At 38.2% G+C, this 13,953-nt stretch overlaps 1 protein-coding gene across 2 annotated transcripts in view; it reads right to left on the reverse strand.

The window, feature by feature from the left end:
* Positions 1 to 13,953, reverse strand: part of A1CF (APOBEC1 complementation factor) — a 605,281-nt gene that overhangs the window by 303,427 nt on the left and 287,901 nt on the right. The window lies entirely within an intron of this gene.

The raw sequence follows: 13,953 nt of genomic DNA on the forward strand, positions 1-13,953 counted from the left end.
GGAACCTAAGCCCATGTGTAATCAATCAGAATGTGTTGTTAACTGTAGCAATCTACAATCCTCTCCAAGTAAATTTCTTGTTAAACAAAACTAATATATTGCTGTAAATATTTTGCTATACAAGAGTATTTATCAATTGAGATGCATAAGCTTACCCGGAAGCTTTTCTTTGGACATACTTGCCATCCCTGAAACATTAGCACCAATGTCAAGGACATGGTGTTTTGCACATTCATGGCAGCTGTCAGGATCCCTTACAGTGGACAGGCACTCTTCATTTGCTGGTAGTAGTGGCTCTGTAGCAGACCCTCTGGTACCCATACAATCACGGGCCAATGCAGATGTTCTCCTCTGTACAGAGGAAATCATGTTAGTGGATTTGTGACTCACCTGATCATATGTCCTGCTGTGGCCCCCTACTGTAGTCACATCTAAAACTATCTGCTGCCAAATTTGCCATCAGCCTGACATATCTTCACACCCCCTCTCAAGCAGAAAGGCACCATGTCACCTAAAAGCTTCCTCAATTGCCTTATTCTCAGGGTCACTGAAGGATGTTTTTTGGGGATTGAGATCCCTGGGTGCCATAGTGTTATGTGTCCTAAAACACAAATGAAGGATAATACACATAAGTATCGCATAACTAAAAAATATCTGTTCCGAGATAAAACAAAAAAGGTAGCAGTTCAGTATCACCCACTGGAGAAACATTAAACAGTCTAGATATTTGAAATATGAACAACAGGAGTTGTGTCGTTGTAACATATTATGTTCACACAGATCAAGGCTGGATGTAAAACAAGGGACAGTAAAAATAGCAAGATATCCTTGTTTGTGCCAAAACAGAAATGCAGCTTTGCTCCCCAAACCCTAAAGAACAGGCAAATGACACATTTTGCAGACAAACCATCAGTAAAATACTAAAAGTGCCATCAAATGAACTTTCCCTGAAAAGTGAAGAGATTTAACACAGAACATTCTATTTTAAGCTATTGCTAATCATGTATACCTGTGAAATGCCCCGATAAATATACCCATGCCATCAGTGCACTTCTAAGTAAAGCATTTGCTAAGCTACATATATATATATATATATATATATATATATATATATATATATATATATATGGGTCCCCTTCAGTAGATCAAACGTTTACAAGTTCGAACCACATATGGCCGAGACCATATGTTTGAAAAAATGACACCGGCCCACAGGATACGGATCCACAAACAATCTCCAGCCATGCAGTTTTGGTACTAAAAACTGGTTTAATACAGGCTTCACCTCAAAAATTCGTAAAACACAATGTGAACACAATAAAGTTAAGCGCTTTCACCCAGTCCAAATACCAGGCTTCATCAGAACCCATAGCATTGTGTTCAATCAGTTTAAATAATATAAATGCAACATGTGACAGCTCTTCCCCACCAATGAATTAAGTATGTACGTCCCCTGTTTTTTAAAATGATACCATATGTTTGAACTTGTAAAAGTTCGATCAGACTGAATGAAGATCTCTGTACAGTGTGGAAAGGGAAGATTTCCCATTTCCACAATGTAGTGCAATCTCGGAGTTGGTATATTTAAGCAAGGGGGTGTGGAGGGTGCAGGGGGTCATAGCCCCCCTGCTATAGATGTTTAGTTTTGTGTTTTCTTGTTTTATTTGTTTTTACTTAAGTGTTCGAACTTTTAGGAGTTCGAACATATGGTCTCGGCCATATGTGGTTCGAACTTGTAAAAGTTCAATCTACTGAAGTAGATCCATATATATATATATATATATATATATATATATATATATATACATATATATAAGTCAATATTAGCACGTATTTGTGTTGTTTGCTATCCATTTATTCTTTATGCCATGAAGCTACATGTGTAAAGATAACAAACTAAAGGCCCTATTTAACAATATGTCACATATTTACAATGCAGCCATATGTTGCCTTCCTCCATGCACTGTAACCCTGGCGTGTCAGTACTTTTTCGCACATATATCAATTACACTGCATACATTAAAATCAAATGTTGTGTGATATGCAATGCATGTCGATCTGTTAACATGCAGAACTAGAACTATCTTCACAGTTGAACATGCCTACTGACCCTTGGAACTATAGACCCATAACCCTGGCCAGGCTCATCTGCAAGGTTATGGAAAGAATCATTATGAACCTTATCCACAGTGTCATAGGTGACCTTTAACACTCTTGATCCAACCCATTTTGGTTTTGTCAGGAGTATCTCTAGCTTATTAAATCTAGTGGACTTCTTTGATAATGTCCCAAATGCCCCAGATAAGGAAAAACAGGACATACCACTTATGTAGATTTAGCCAAAGCCTTTGGCACAATCCTCTATTCAGGAATCATAGAGAAATCTCCCATCTGGAGATTTACCCATACATTACTAGATGGGTAGTAAACCTGCTCACCGACAGAACATACATTGTCAAAGTTGGGCAATCCACCTCCACCAGTAGACCAGTTACCAGCAGAGTACCACAAGGATCTTTGCTGGGCCCTCTACAATTTGAAAAATGTTTCTCTGATGTCCAGGCAAAGGTGGATGGCCTGTGGCTTACCAAGTTTGTAGATGACTGTCAACCTGGCACAATCATTTAGAGTCTCGCAACAATGTTAACTTATTACAGAAAGGACTGACACAGACAAATGATAGGTGCCAAATCCACAGACTGAAACGTAATGCAAAAAATGCCTCATTATCCTGTTTGGCAAAGAAGTACCCCTGCTAATTATGGTATACATAGTACTCCTTTAAACTCAAACTCAGTGGTGCGATACTTAGAAACACAGGTTGATAGCAATTTAAACTTTAATCACTATGTGTTCATAGTGGTAAGACACACATTCTACATTGCACACTTCATAAATAAGGACATCACTTCCAAGACCAGGGAGGTCATAGCTTCACTGTACTTGACCCTTATCAGACCACTAATTGAGTACAATCCTGAAAAACCTGTCACTGTACTCAGAGATGACCTCTGCCTGGCCTACACAGCAGTCTCAGACCTTGACGTACTGGAAATGCTGGACATCTGCAAATCAAATGGGATTAGAAATATAGGTGTCTCAACCTAGCCTGTGACATAAACAGAACATGCTAAAGAGACAGGTATACCTCTCAGTGATTGCCACTCCTCTGTAATAGGCTCCCACTGCATATAAAGCAGTGCTCCTCAATGACTCTATTCAAATGCAATATTCACAACTGGATGGATGATTGTAAATTCACCCTAGGGGTGGCACATATGTCCCTCATGGACAGGGGCAGTCAGTGCTGATCACAAAATCACTCTGTTAACAACAACCATATGACTATGTTCAATAAGGGTACTTGGGTTTTTACATGGTTAGGCTTGTAAAGGCCCAGGAACCATTAGCTTAGTAACCTCCTATGGACCTATGAACCTATGCAGGCAACCCAACTTCTTCTCTCCAACATGCACTGCTGATGTCAATCATTAAAATTGTCCTTCAGCCTTGTAAAAGTCAAACTTGTGCCATGGCACTTGTGTACTGAGCTCTGTAGTCTGTGTACTTAGATAGGTAGAGGTTCTGTTCTCACTGCAGTCAACTGGTGTGTGTGTGTGTGTGTGTGTGTGTGTGTGTGTGTGTGTGTGTGTGTGTGTGTGTGTGTGTGTGTGTATGTATGTTTGCACACTTGCTTGACATTAGAGATAGCTTTTTACACCAGCATATGGGACACTGTTATTACCATATTCTCCTTACCAGACACTACTGATGTCATCAGTTATAAAATGTTGTCTGAGACACTCTGAGTTAGACTTGAGCTGCAGTGCTTGCTTTAGATACAGAGTTCTGTAGTCTGTGCACTTTGGTAGGGCTTCTGTTCTCACTGCAGTCAACTAGGGTGTGTGTGTGTTTGTACTGTTGCTTGATGTTAGAGACATACTTTTACACCCGCATGTGGGACAGTTATTACCATATTCTTCTCTCCCAGATACTGCTGATGTCATCGGCTATATCTGATTTGTGGATGTGCACTGTTCCCACCAGGGTTAGGGTCAGAGACTGGACTGGCGGCCAGGCAGGAGTCAACTTATCCTGTACAATCCAGATTACAGTGACATGGCTTTCAGCCTATCCACATACATCATGGAATGGTTCACAGGCCCTGTGTTTTATTGGTGAGAAACCCCTGTGGTCTTTCCAGCTGCTGCATGTGTCTGGTGAAGTACATGCAAAAGACAGCACGATACTCTATTAGTGTTCTGATGATGTTCGAGTACAGTGCTGTGATATAATCCTCAAATCTGAATACAAAGGCATGACTTATGATGTGCACAACATAGGCTTTCAATACCAGTGTGGACACTTGGTGGTCACAGTTCAGATTGCTATCTACATGAGTTCACAGTGCTTGCATCACTGGGTTTCAGAATAGTGGGACTGTTGTCAATGCTGTAATTAATAGGGAATTCCACTTTGCAGAAGGATAAAATAGATACATTTTTGTATTTATTTGTAGACTGTGTGGCTTTGTCACCAATCATTTTTTTGTGTTAGCCCCACCTGTATTATGTTATCATCATAGGTGGACTCAATGATTGCACCTAGTAAGCAAGAATCAGCAAATGTGGTAAGCCAAAAGTCATATACTTTAGCTAGAACTGTCGAGAAATAGATTCCAAACAGTAAAGGGCAAAGCACAGTTCTCTGGGGTACGCCAGTGGTGACAGCTCTACTGGTACAGGTTGATTCACCAACTTTCACAGTATATGTTCTGTCAGTGAGACAGTTGGTTACCCATCTAGTGACATAATGATTAATCCCCATCTGGGAGAGTTTCTCAATGATACTTGCATGGGGGATTTTGTCCAAACCCCAGGCCAGATAATGACAGCCAATATACACTGCCTTACCTTCATCCAGACCTGTCACACAGAATCAGTGGGCTGTGACAACATCACAGATCACCTATCATGTGACTCAGCTCATACACCTCCCTAAAACCATTGAATACACACTTCAACATACCCTCCACACAGACTTTGTTCCTGTAGAAGGGTGTACATCAACATGCATGCATCTGAGCTGGGGGAGTGCGGGAAAGCACTGATGCATGCATGTATAGATACATCCTGACTCTCCTCATCTGTGAGGTAAACCAATATGTCACCATGGATCTTTTACTAAATGGGCACTAGTAATATCCTGGCTGTCTGCAACAGACATGTGTGAGTCATTAATGCTACATCATGCATGTTACATCTGTTCGATGTCCTCAAAGAGGTCACTGTGGGAATGCATGATGACTACACTATTATCCTTTTGAGCTTCACAAATGCAAGGCATTCGACACAAATCCACAGAGATATTCACTCAGCACTGTCAGATGTGGCCATAAACATCTACATCACTAAGTTGGGAGACCACTGTATCATATATGTGGCATCAAAATATGTTGACATGTGTGAAATGAACTATATTGCAGGTCCAGTGATCAGGTCCATACATCAGGGCTGTCTGCTAGGTTCTTTCCTGCCTTTTATTTCGTCACAGACATAGGTTCATAGGTTGGTATCTGGATATCAGTCCTAGGGCCTATACAAGCCTAGCCATAACAATTCCCTGGCTATTTCTTCCCACAATATTTACTTCCCTGGTTCCCTGTCTAGCAGTGCAACTACCATGATCCCCAGGATGAATTAACAATCTCCCATCCAATCGGCAAGGTTCCTTTTGAAGAGGGCCAAAGAGACACTTAGCTTGACATGTATGGGTAGTTTGTTCCAGAGTATGGGGAGTCTTTGGATCATGAACCTATGCCTCCAGCATGTTTTGTTCATTGTGATGACCAGGTGTAGATCCCTGGAGCGTGTGGCTCTGAGGGATTGGGATTTCTTTAAGTGTAACATGTCCAACAGCACTAGGTTTGACATGGCCTAGTATGTTAAGCAGATATCGCCTCTAAGTAGGCGATATGCGACAGAGTATAGCTGGAGTTTTTTTAGATGGTCAGCATAAGGCATCTGCTTTAGGCCTATGATTCCTTTAGTGAGGCATTTCTGTGGCCTTTCCTGTTGTTGCAGATGCCTTGTGAGGTACATACCAAATGGGGCATTGTACTCTATAATGGGTCTAATGAGGGATGAGTAAAGTGGGACAATGACCTCCTTTTTTCAAATGACATGCACATCCTATGTGCAAACAACTGTTTGAAGGACTACAGATTATGGGCAATCATTGATTCCAACTGTGATATTAGTATAATACAGGCAGTATCAGCATACACCAAAGATTGCTGCCACAGCCATGCAACACTTACAATGACACAAAAAGATGGGGGGTTTGTTACATCAGGGAAACAAATGCACAACCCAAATATAATGTAGAGATCACACCTTATAATCAGACCAACAGGCCTGTGACGTGTGTCCTGAGGTAGGTGGTATGTGGAATGTCCACCAGCATGTGACCACAGTGCTGACTACTCGCTTGTATGTAACACAGCTAGTGAGTTTGTGAGGGACATCCACATCACAGGCCATAATACCGCCAAAGTTCACAGCCTTCATCACACCAATAACTGCGTACAATGCATCCTTCTTTATGTACCTCACTATACACCTTCCAGTGATGTGTAACTGAAGTGTACCATCTTTGCCAGAGTGAGCTGCTTATTGGGCATACCTAGGTATGATTTTTTGTGGCTTAAACATTACAGTCTGATGGTGCAGAAACCCCATCAAGTTGTTACACCAGATGCATATGTGATACCTGTTCCGGTGAATCACACAGTACATACTTAACTGTTTGACAACATTAAGGGCATGGGTAACATTTGTGGCAGTGTGGAAGTGTGGATTGTGCTATATATAATACATATATATATATATATATATATATATATATATATATATATATATATATATATATATATATATATGGCATGCACACCAGTCAACTAGCTTGTATTGATCATAATGTCACATACAGGCATAGCAGGGTCCCTTCTAACATCTCCAGCAGATGTTACAGTGTCAGGACAGTGTGCCTGATTACCCTCATAGAGTGCAGACATGTCATAATAGTTGTACAAGTGTGTTTGTGCAGAACCATCTATGATCACTCTAAATCAGATATGTTATGTTAGAGACATGGGATTACTGGTGGTTTTATTCTGATATTGTCCATGATTGTGTGTGCTTCTTTTAATGTTGTCCATGAGCCTTTACTTGTGTCTCACTTGCTGGAGACCTCTGCTGAGATTACACTCATATTCAAGCAAATCAGTTTGCACAGCTTCACAAAATGCACTCTACCACAATTGTATATAACATCCCTGATAGATGTCCTCTGCATTGTTCATGTAAGGATGCTTATCTCACACAATTATCTTCCCCATTCTTATGTCCATTTGTGTGACAGTCAAATAATAACACATTTTCACTGTGCAGTCCCTACAGCACTGCATTGATATGTGATTGGTGTTGCTGCTACAGCTGTCTTCCATTGACATGCCCTCATCTGCTGTACATTAGGTTGTTTCACCTGTCCTCTTTCCCTTTGTTCATTCCTACAATTCACCTGTGTCTCCCTATTCAATACATACACTTTCTCTGAGTCTTTATTTTACATGATAGTCCATGTAACCTTACAGATCATTTACACGACTTTGGTACAGAATGCCAGGAATTGTATTTCACAATACTCTGCACTGTATACACTGTCCTGTACTGTGTTTGGATCATATACATATCATACCTGTCAAGTGTCCAGATTTTTGCAGTATTTCCAGAATTTTGCCTTATATCTTTTGGTGTGTTCCTTATAAAATTTGTGGTTTTCTACCATATCACTGGGGTGATCTCAGGACTGATGTCACTAAATAATGACATACATTTGAGTTTCAGACCCCAGATCCTTCAGAAAATGTATCTTTACATAAGCCTTATTATTCTAGCACATTTCACAGTTTAAACATACAAATATGTAGAATCTGCCCCTATTTCTGGGTCATTGTCTGCCTATTGTGTTGGGCTTTGTCCAGATTTCTTGTAATAAGAGAGTGAGAGCTATGGGAAGTTATATGCTAAGGCTTGGTGATCATTGTGGCCTTCTGCCCAAATGTGATAACCAACTGTTCTCTGATGTAAACAGGATTGCTATCCGCGTTGCTTTACATGTGTTTCCTGCCGAACAACACTGTTGCCAGCCACAAAACTGTACTTATTTATGTTTAAATGCAGTGTGAAGCATTAATATGTAATTGTTTCTGCTGCTGAATGCACACACATGTAAACTGTGTAGGCTTTGTGTGAAGCCTACATGGAGTTTTCTGAATCCCAGGGTAAGTCTTTCAGTAGTTCTAAAATTTGTAACAGTGATTCTCATGTAAGTTTTGTTTTCCTATATGTTGCTGTCTTAGTTCAAGATTTATAAAAAGATTACACTCAGCACAATACATATTATATTATGCAAAGTGAAATTTATTTTCACTTGCGTCTACAAAGCTATGTGGTTATTCCTTCTCTTCTTCTGGTTCAGTCTGTAAATTGATATACACATTTCTCCTCTGATTATGATAAATAGAATTCCAAAACACAGTAACGTTGGTGATACAAAGGTCTATTTCACATCAACAAATGCTGTCCTGCATTATATGATGCTAGGTCCACATCTGTGAAAAAACACATACTTTGTTTAGGTGGGAATCTCTGTAAGCAGAACAGTAAACCTCTCAATGTCTTAGAAAAACAGTTCTAGATGAAAAATAAAAGGAAGAATGGCCCAAAATCAGGGACAAATTTTACATGCTGTTGTTATAAACTTTAGAAAGTTGCTAGAATAACAAAAAATGCATTAATATGGATTTTCTGAAGGATGCGAAATGTGATACTCAAATATCTGTCATTACTTATTGACTGCAATATTCAGTGATTAGCCAGAATTCTAAACTTTATGAGGAGCAAATCACATATAGGAGGCAAAAATATGTGCATTCTGCAAAAAATCTGGACAGTAGGCAGGTAAGGTATGGTATGGGAGGATTCCCGTGGGTGGCATTATTATGTTATAGATAGTATGGCACAGGTGTTATAATAGATGTCCACTCTATCTGCTACTCAAACATTTAAAAAAATGCCATGATAGTATGCTTTATGCAGCATTTATGCAGTTCTATGCTCCTACATCACCCAGAGTATATGCAAACTTGAAACCTTCCCTGATTTACTTATTTACACAGATTTGCACATATAATGTTGCACATTTGTTCAGGTCGTGTGTAAGGAACAAGGCAGAATACTGTTCCTATGCTGATGATGGGGGTAAGGTGCATGGTAATGGAATACATTAGGAATGCTAAATTTAAACAGTGGATGAAACAGTAACACATCATTTGTGTGTATAAGGGATTGCACTGGATTGGACAGTGAATAGTATAAAAATTGCAGGTGTCAGGGAATGACCAAACAGGGAGTATGTGGTTTTCTGAAAAATCCATACCAAGAAACTGAAATGTTTGTGGTATATTAAGGAATTTAATAGCAGATCTGTATCACACTTGTAACAACAAAGTGATATTCTAATGTCATTTTTTTGTTTTGGACAAAATAGTGTTAGCCAGCCAGTGAAATGTATGGGAGATGGAAAATATTATGTTACTGCTTACATCAGCGGGTGCACTCCAAATGGGGTCTAGGTTTAGCTTTATAACATATGTGTTTCTCACAGGGAAATGCTAAAGGAAGGAAGAGGTTGTATGCATTGCTTTGTGCCACTGTTTGAAAGTGCGCCAAATAACAGATTGCAAAAGGGTGAAAGTGCTAGGCTTCAACATTTCTGAAAGAGCAACTGTGTATTCAGAGGAGTGGAGTATTAATATGGATGACAACAAAATAACATGTCTACTGTAGATGGGATTGTTTTGAGGATGTGGATGTGAATGATTGTTCAGCCATGCAACTGTCGCTATTACTGTGTTCTGTCTAGTCATACCTTTCTACCTCTTAGCTCGAGAAATCTGGACAAAGCAAATATAATGGGAGGACAAAGGCCAAAAAATTAGGACAGATTTTAACTATAGGCTTAGAAAGTTGCTGGAATAACAAGTTTTGTGTTAGCATGGAATTTCTGAAGGATATGAAATCTGAAAGTCAAATGTCTAACATATTTAATGATTTCAGTCCCCAACAACTGGCAGAAATCCACGATTTCATGAGGAGCAGTCCAAAAATATGAGGCAAAAATCTGGACATTTAGTGAAAATGTGAAAAGTTAAGAGTTGTGTCTAGTGCATCTGCATTGAATATGCACCGAAAGCTATTGAAAGGCAGAATGTTGATGGACCTGTGCTAATGTATACTAAACAGAATATTTTGTTCTTAAACCCCAGTACTTTTTATGTATCTTAGTATCTATTGGTACTTTCAATACAATATTTTTTGGCAGCCTCAGGCATTTCATAGAGCTTTGTAAAAATGTAATAATTAGGTTGAGATCAGTTTGTATTATTCTGAATGAGCTGCTCATGTTACTGTGTGTTCTGTATAAATGACAATATTATTTTCATCAGACCTCCTTTGGGTTCATGCCTGTATTTCTTATCGTCTGTCTAAAACTATAATTCTGTATTATGATATCACAGTATATTCCAGAGAGGGCAAATTAATTATCTCACATGCTGTGTTTCTGTGATCTCAGATAGAGAAATGTCGAAACCATGGAAGAGAAATGTCAGAAAGAACCACTTCAAAACAAAATAATTCAAAAGTAAATAATAAGGAAGTAAAACTATAATGTAATGTAAACTAAACTATATGATGTTCTCCAGATGGCATCAGAAATTCCTTTTAATAACCTTTAGCTATTAACTATCTTCTTGGCACTATAACTGATGTGAAATGTGAAGTAGTTGCCTGTTACCATAATGCATGAGGTTTTGCTGTAACTGATCTTTTAATCTGTGCACATTTGTGTGTGTGTGTGATACAAGGCCTTTCTAAATTTAAGCATGCAAACATTAAATGTAAATATATGCAACTGTCACAAATTATACCATAGGATAAAAAAATCATGTTTGCATGAATCTTTTTATTTCAAACCTCCGTATTCCCACACCAGAAATATAATGGATCTCACTGTACTCTCCTTGAAATAATAACATTACTGTGGGAGTAAATCATTTTAATGGCAGATAATGATAAAAGTGTGTCCACAACAAAGTGACTTTGAGTTGTGTTAGTAAGCGATGTGTTGATACTTAATCTGTGCTATAAAGGAATGAACCACTGATGCCAAAGATGGTCTAAATAAGGATACAATGGAAACTTGGATAACATGTATACAAGTGAAAGAGGATTACTTGCAGGGCACTCAGAGAAAGACACACATCTATTTTTACCAATAAATAATCCATTTATTTAAATCACAAACTGTTCTGGATATCTCTGCAGGATTATAAGATTTACTTCAATGTTAAGAATTTGTACATGTATATTTTATGTCACCAGTTCTTTCCTATGAATTACTAAAATAGTAAGTTGTTAAGCAAATTATACATATAACTATTTCAGTATGATCAAAATAATGGAAAAGTCAGATGTTTCAAATTAACCAGTGTGCATGTGTTTGTGTGTGCGTGAGTGTGTGGAGGGTGCACCTCCCATATGGGTGTTGTTAGAGTTTTCACCTGCATAAAGCATTATTTCAAGTATTTGCCATTTTGTGATGCAATGACTGAAAGCTTGTGCATTCAGGGATCAGTTGTCATGTATTTCTCCTAGACCATTATTTTTCAGCACATATAAATGACAAAGTGTTTGAAGCATCATATAATGAAATGCAAAGGCTTGGCTTACGGTGCATGGTAATAATGTTTACCACATGCAAAGCTACAGTAGTAAATATCAGAAGGAGTTTTAATAAGTTAACAGATGTGCATGCCATTATGTTTTAGATCAAGAAAAAAACGTGCTTATGATGTAAAATTCTGGTCTACAGTGGGAGTAAATGGTAGAAACAGTGGATAATGGTGTTGTTATAAAACACTGATATACATTTAAGAAGAAAGTTTTAAAACTGGAATTTGCTGACACATTTTGAATAGTTGGTTAGGGAGCATGTTTATATATTTGTGGACTGACATGACATGTTGGAGGAAGCCAGATGTAGGTTGTGGTATTTTATCTAACTTAGGGTCACAGAGGTGATATGATTACAAGTATTAGTCACAAAACATGGTGCATTGGCTCATGGCATGCTGTTCTATAGAATTATAAATTACATTAGTGTTTCACTTTGACTGTAAGGTGATGCAAGTTGCTCAGAATGGATCGCCTGGCTTGGATTAATAAAGAATTAAATTATTGTCTCTGTGTCCCAGTTGATGTTCTTCATTTTTGTGTGACAGGGCTAAGATAAATGTATACTTTTAGTCAAGTAGTTCATACTTTCTGAAGGATTTTCCTATGATTCATTGGAGTTTAATGTAATGTAGTTTTGTGACCACCATTTCCAGGACAGTACCTACCCACCCCTCTGTTAAGGACGGTTAGACCAGCTGGGAGTACATTTACCCATTTAGTCATTCAGGTTATGTTTGAAGGACAATGATGTATATCACAATCATAATGTATATCACTGCTTATTCTACAGGAGCAACTTATTCCAGAGATGATGGAAATATAGCTTAATGAATCTTTCTCTTACTCCATCATGTTCTATTTATATGCTAGTGAAGATTTAAGTCTTTGGTGTTTGCTAAGCTATTACAGTTGCAGGGATATAGGAGATCAAGTAGAAAATGTTTCAAATAGTGCTGTAGGCAAGGCATAGATCACATTTCAGCAGCCAATAAGATACTGAGTAACAAGATAGTCTTTAGACTCTCTTGGTAGGTTAATGTTTTAAGCTTGAAATCTTCCTGTTTAGGAACCTCTGTTTTTTTTTCTAGTCATTTGTTACATAAGTGAGGTATTTTCAGAAGTGGGCATTATACACTATGAGATATCTAATCAATCCTGAATATTAAGGAATGATAACATCTTTAGATTTTGATGATATGTCCTTGGACATTAATTGTATTAAGTAGAAGGATTTTGTCAATATAATTTTTGCACATTGATCAAAGATGTATCAAAGATTTTGTAATGGAGGACTGTCTATATGTTGAAGGTAGTGGTTATTTGACAAATTAAAATTATGCTTCATTTTTGCATTTATTGTGAGTGCAGTTTCAGTACACCAGGGCTTAAGTAAGCTAAGTACTTTCTGAAGGGTACAGGGGTCCGAGGGGGTCTTGGCAGTAACACTCAATTTGGCGTCATTTGCAGACTTAGTTAACCATGTGTCCTTGTTCTTAGTTTGGAGACCAGAGAAGTAAATTCAAAAAAGGAGTAGCACCTGTACCAAGCCCATTTGAGTTAGTTGGTACACAGACTATGTGAATTTTGTCTTTTAGCCAATTAGCTATCCATTTTACCATGTAAAACCTATATTTAAATATTTAGCTTTGTCAGTATGGGGTATAGTGTCAAACACTTTGACTAGGTTGAGATATACTGTGTGAAAAGCAAAACCATTGTCAGTAGCCTGATTGACCCCCTCGAATTTATCTAGTTTATCTAAGAAGACCTCCCTTTGATGTTGCCAAACTGTTGAGGCTCTAACCTAATCAGATTTTTGATATTATAATTGAAGAAAGCAGTTATGATATACTATATAAGTTTACTGATGTGCCTCATAAGGCTGATGGGTATATAATTATTAGAGTTCATGGATATCCTTGTTGAGTGTTATCATCAGTGCAGAACCATAATTTGGTAACAAATGTTGTGGCTAAAAGTTAAACAATTTGAGGAGTGGTTCAGTAAGGACATGTTTGATACCAATTGTTAAACATTCAACTATTTTGCCAAGTCCCATGAAGGAAGTATTTATGGCCTTTGATAACACCTT

The sequence above is a fragment of the Protopterus annectens genome, chromosome 14.part0 (genome assembly GCF_019279795.1).
Source record: "Protopterus annectens isolate FY-2018-M chromosome 14.part0, PAN1.0, whole genome shotgun sequence".
Taxonomy (NCBI): domain Eukaryota; kingdom Metazoa; phylum Chordata; order Ceratodontiformes; family Protopteridae; genus Protopterus; species Protopterus annectens.